Source organism: Gymnoscopelus microlampas (genome assembly GCF_963454915.1).
Source record: "Gymnoscopelus microlampas genome assembly, chromosome: 1".
Taxonomy (NCBI): domain Eukaryota; kingdom Metazoa; phylum Chordata; class Actinopteri; order Myctophiformes; family Myctophidae; genus Gymnoscopelus; species Gymnoscopelus microlampas.
In genome coordinates, this window is record NC_139962.1 from 4,179,849 (window position 1) to 4,186,370 (window position 6,522).

Below are 6,522 nucleotides of genomic sequence, written 5' to 3' on the forward strand. Positions count from 1 at the left end.
AATGGAACCAAATGGACCCTTACGGGTCCATTTGGTTCCATTTGTACACTCTCAGAGTTACACACTCATAAGAGGCCATTTGGAACCACTTCAAGGATCTATGAGGGTCCCTGGACCACACTTTGAGACCCACTGGTGTAGCAGAGTGTTTCCAGTGAGGCCAACAACATGCACAACGTCAACTCCCCTTGATTGTGTTTGACCAGAATGGAACAGAGCCTTCATCAGTATCATTGGTAACGGTAAGGAAGAGGCCCAATTTCTTTGCAATATGTTCTGCTGTGCATAGAGTCTATATTGCAGAAGGTAAAACCGCTCGCCAGAGAAAACGTTCCAAACCCTTTGGTCCCAAAGACGTTCCAGGGATTCCATTCTATGAGTAATTAAACAATAATGTCATTTAAGTTATGGCTGCGCCTGTGCCAATCAATGTTTTTACCCAGAAAAAAAAAGCCTGAGAAAGAGTATTATTAACCGGAGTCCCCCAGGGGTCCACACTAGAGCCCCTCCTGTTTTCGCTCTACGCTAAATATATTTCGCCCGAAAAGTATATTTGCCGAAGATTTTCCTGTCATGTGGTTTTGGACCATATGGCACCAAAATGCTCCGGGAATAATAATAAGAACTATAATAATAAACGAATGAATAACGTTAAGTCCTCTGAGAACTTGGACTGAAATGGTATAAAACATTGTTTCTTTTTTTATCCAGAAGGGAAGAGTGAAATGTTCCAAAAGACCAAAGCTTCCTTTGTAAACGAAACCTTATTAAAACACTGTCACAGTTTGAAGGTCTAGATCAGTGGTTCTCCAGCATTTTCATGTCTAGGACCCCCAAATGATTGTATTTGGCCCACAGACCCCCATTGATTGATTGATTTGATTTGAATACTTTATTAACACGTTTCTTAACAGTACAGTTAGTACAGTCCAAGGTTGTGCTAAAAAGGATAACACCAAAAAAAGCCCCCAGGGAGCAACCCCTGGGGGTCCCCCAGACTCCACATTGAGAACTAGCCCCATTTAGAACCTCTCCCTCCGCTATGTAGCTCCGAGATGAGGTCCTATATTTCCCGGTGGCGTTTTAGCAGGACCTTGTCGCAGATTTTCCACTTCACATGTTTCTGACCCCTTTCTGCACATCGTATCCAAAAAAGTTCTAGCTGGCAATAAAATCTATCCAACGAGGTGAAAAAAGTATTTAATTCGCCTCAATGTCCTCAGCCGGTTCCATAATATTTTGCATTAGAAGATGCAATTCAACATTTGACCAGTAATATACGGGCGCAACTCTTGCACAATGTCTTAAAAACATGTAACCGGATGAGGACAGGAGCGAGTTAAATACTTTTTTGAACTCGTTGGATAGATTTTATTGCCAGCTAGAAGTTAAAACATCTGTGAGCGTTGCAGAAAAGCTTTACTTTTTGGATACGATGTGCAGAAAGGGGTCAGAAACATGTAAAGTGGAAAATGTGCGACAATGTCCTGCTAAAACGGCAGAGGGAAACGAGGAACCTCATCTCTGAGCTACACAGCGGAGAGAGAGGTTCCGTCTGAGCCAATTGAGAACCAGTGATCTAGAGAGTCTTATGTTTTGTTTAACAGAGCAGCCTGTTCAGAGGTTGAACACTGCTGTGAAATGCCCTGATCTCACAAGTGTTTTTGATTAAAAAGATCTTAATATAATGGATACAGTATTAGGTATATCCTCACACAGCATTGTGACAGTTATTATGGTATGTTTGTCTCGACTGGAAGTTCTTCATCCTGGTTTCAGAACAGAGGTTCTCAAAGTGCGGTCCAGGGACCCTCCGGGTTCCTTGAGGGGGGGCTCTTAAATAGACAGACCTGTAAGGTATATATATATATATATATACAAGCTCTGTAGATCTGCTATTTTCAAATGGCCAAAATAAATAGGGCTGAAGTGGTTAATGTATGTTTTGTAATAATCAAAATCTACAAAGTAACTAGTAACTAAAGTTTTCAAATAATTGTAGTGGAGTAAAAGTTCAATATTTACCTCTGAGATGTAGTGGAGTAGAAGTAAAATTACTGCAAATTGGAAATACTACAGTAAAGTAAAAGGTACCTCAAAATTATACTTAAGTACAGTACTTGAGTACAAGAACTTATTATAATATTTAGTGTGCAAAAAGTGACCTTACAGGTCAGTAACTCTGAGAGTGTACAAGATTGGGTCCATTTGGTTCTTAAAAAAAGGTTTGAGAACCCCTGTTTCAGACTAATACCTGGTATTAATTTATGTCCTGAATGTACTGACTATCATCCTGGTTCTATTGGTATTACTGCTTTAGGTCTGGATATTACAGTTATTCTCATGGTTTAACTGACAGTGAGGTCTGGAGTGTAAAGTCAGGAGTGAATTTAGCTTTGGAAGAGTTCAATGAATTGTTATTACTGCATACATACATGCACTCATATACATGCACATACCAAGGTTATTATAGTTTGACATGTTTTATTTCAATTAGTTTAAATGTGTTTTTAATGTGGGTTTAGAGTATTATTATTTCATTTTTTTAAAGGCTTAGTTTTAAATATAATGTGTAAAATGGGGTATTTGTCAGGGTCAAGATTCTAAACAGTAATACATTATGTATTGTCAATACATAATACATTATTATGTATTGTCATTAAAAAACAAAACAAAAAACATATTTTCAGTTAAAACTGGCATAGCTAAGGAAGCCAAATTTCATATCCAAGCAAAATACTACCCTGATGTATGAAATATTGCCTAAAACTAAACACAATGCTGTTACAGTTATTGTTTTTTTGTACAGCCTTGTTTTTATTTAATTTAATTTAACTATAATAACCTTGGCACATACTGTACTGTCATGCACATACATGCATGCGTACATACATATATGCACATAATACACATGGCCAAATACAGTACATGGAAATTGTTCCATATAGTTTTATTGTGACGTAGACAGCAGCTCATATTTTTTCTTTGTGTTTTCCATTGGTTTGTAATGTACAGTATGTGTTGTTGTACACAGAGACCATATGGCAGTACTGACATCTCTTTAAAAGCAATCATACAAAGAGTGCACATGTTCCTTTGATCAGCGTCGGTGCTGAATAACCTCTTAAGCCCTCTATACTTGATTGGCAAATCTTTTGGCAGAAAATAGTCGATCTACAAGCTCACAACGCAATGCGTTGTGAGCTTGTAGATCGGCTATTTTCGGTGAATGCCCCTCCCACCAGAACCGGGATAGGGTTCAAGTGGTTAAATATTTAGTTTTTTTGTACTTTGGCCACTTGCTGCCGCAGAATGTTTTGAACTCTCCTTTTCACTTCCTTGCTGCCTTTTCCTTGAATGTCCTTGTTGGTTTTTGATAGACAGATGTTTAAGGGAAGTGTTGGACACAGCTTGAACGCAGCAGGAGACATTAAAGGGATATTTCACTTTAAAACATGTTTGGGGTCATTTTATATGTCTACTCAGGCTTTTATGAGCACCCTAGACAGTTTTTAAGTTGCTTGATTCAGTATTTAGATATTTGATATTCATTTTATCAGACACACCCCCTTCCTATACAAACCCATTGTAACTTTAAATGCCATTTTAACCATGATGGATTTGTTGCAAACACCTGTCCTCGGTTCTGGTGACTGATATTGTCAGTCTAATAATACGTGAGGGGACGAATAAAAAAAAAAAAATCATTGGGAAAAAACACAGCCTCCTCACGTATTAGAAGGACAATATCAGTCACCAGAACCAAGGACGGGTGTTTTCAATCAATCTAACATGGTTAAAATGGAGTTTGTAGTTACAATGGGTTTGTATAGGAAGGGGGCATGTCTGATAAAATGAATATCAAATATCTAGATACTGAATCAAGCAACTTAAAAACTGTCTGGGGTGAATCACAAAAGCCTGAGTAGACGATAAAATTACCCCAAACATGTTTTAAAGTGAGATATCCCATTAAAGCTATGTCCACACTGGCAGCCTTTTGGACTTTAATATCCCGATTGGAATCACTTTGGTTTTTATCGAGTCTGAGCAGCAGAAGACCACATGGAAACATGTTTTTTTTGTGAACCACATTCCTTTGTGGTTTAAAATTGGATTCCAACCTGATTTCTAAAGCCGTCTCTCAGTCTGAACACTGCTTTATACTTCATCATACGATGGTGTAACTCGCCAACCTACGAGCTGAGCTGTTTTTGGGGAACGATAAACCGCTGTACGATAGAACAGGGGTCTTCAACATGGGGTCGGGGACCCCTAGGGGGTCCTCAGTTACTCCAGGGGGTCTGCCATAGTTTTCCTTTTTTTTTTTACATTAACCACTTGAACCCTATAGCATCTCTATTCTAAGGAACGTTAGCCAAAAATAGCCGATCTACAAGCTCACAATGCAAGTAGATCGGGTATTTTCGGCAAAGAGGTTTGGTGTGGGGGGGGGGGGGGGGAGCAAATCAAGTACTATGTCTTGAAGGTTTAAGTGGTTAAATGTCTGAAATTAACAAAAGAAGCATTAATTTACACAACACGGATGATAGTCAATGAATCTATCTATGAAATTATGAAAAAAGTTGAATCTGCAACACAATTGTATTCAATGTAGTGGGGGGTCCCTGCTTCATCTCTCTCTCTCATCTATAGGGGTCCCTGCTTCATCTCTCTCTCTCTCTCGCTCTCTCTCTCTCTCTCTCTCTCTCTCAGCTATAGGGGGTCCCTGCTTCATCTCTCTCTCTCTCAGCTATAGGGGGTCCTTGCGCTGAAAAACGTTGAAGACCCCTGGATAGAGTATATAAGTCAAGCATTAGCCACGCCTACGTCGTTAAACGTTAACGACAGCAACTGAACACACTAATCCGGTCTGATCACTTTGTAAATAACAGTCGGTCCTAAAGATCAGATTTGAGAAACAAATGGGATTTTGCTGCAGCCTGAACAAAGCTTCAGATTTAAGTTAGAAAACAATAAGTTATTTTTTTTTCACTACAGGACCAAACATGGCCACATGGGTCATACAGGACACATTAATATCAACCAAAATATCATCATTCTGTCTCAGTATGCTGCCATCAATGTTTATTTGCCAACTAACCAGGTCATAGTTTGAAATAAGCCAGTTCTTGTTTAAAAAATCATGTGCTATTAATACATTGTGTTAATTTGGCCTGGTTTTGGTTAGCGCCCCCCTGTGGAGGATGGTGTGTTTAACGCCACTGAACAAGAGAGGAGAGGCAGTAGAACATGTAATGTATTAATCATAGTGTTATTGCTGTCTGCATCGATGGTTCAAATACATTGTTTGGAAGCCTTTTTTTCTTTTTAAATTAAGTCTTACCTATATGTGAGGATGAAACGTTTGCTGTTTTTATTTTATATTTTATATGAATTGAGGAGAGAAAACGGTGACAATTAAAGATGCATTCTGTTTTAATTTGGATGATAAAGTGTTTACATGTTCTAGTAGCACAACGTGCCAAAGTTCCTTCCTGTCTCGTCACCAGGAGGAAGACGGAAATGGGAGGAGACTAGTAGAAGTGGGAGGAGACTTGTAGAAGAGGGAGGAGACTTGTAGAAGTCTGTGTGGTACCTCTAATGATTAGAGCAGGGGTTCTCAAACTCAAAGTGGGGTCCAGGCCAGGGACTCTAGGGGTTCCTTGAGGGGAGGGTCTAAATTGACCCTTACAGGTCTATAACTCTGACAGTATACAAATGGACAGTATACTGTCAGTACACTGTCAGAGTTAAAGGTTTCATGACATTCAGATTTACAAAACATTAAAAGTCTTTATCATGGTCCTTCAAACGTGTATTAAAATGTTTTTTTAACTGATAAATCCACTCCAGTGAGCCATGGCAGGTTTCTTTCTTTCTGTGTTCTGAGGGCTTCTCAGCTGCAATGAAGACAAAAACTATTTGCCCGCAGGATTTTGCCTGTCAATCATCGCCTCTGCCTCTTTCGTTGGTTGAATATTTATAAACTCCACAGACAGACTCAACCACGTTCACTTTTAAAATGTTGTAAAAATAGCCGCGCAGTGAGCTTGGCTGTTTTGGCGACTTTTTCACGGCACAACGAAGGCGATGTTTGACGATACAATGTTTCCGCCGGACAGCGATGATGTATTTGACAGGATGAATAAAAACCCAATGTCATATTTAGAAAACACTATGTAGCGTGCAAATGAAAAGACAAATCCCATTTTAGCTGCTTGGGAGGAAGAATCTCTAAACTGATGATTAGTTTGAATTTGGCGAGTGATGGAAAAAGTCATGCATTGCTTCATCTCAGTTATCCACTGATTATGACAACTATGCTAACAAGTGGAATGCCTCAAATCACCTTTTTAACATCGTCATCTTAAAACATCCTGTGTAGGGTATAACTATCCCTCTGTTACTATTAGTATGGAAAGGTGTTTGAGGAATGCTAGGATATTTGAGTCTTGGTGGGATGTTTGAGTCATGCTAGGATGTTTGAGTCTTGCTAGGATGTTTGAGTCATCCTAGGAT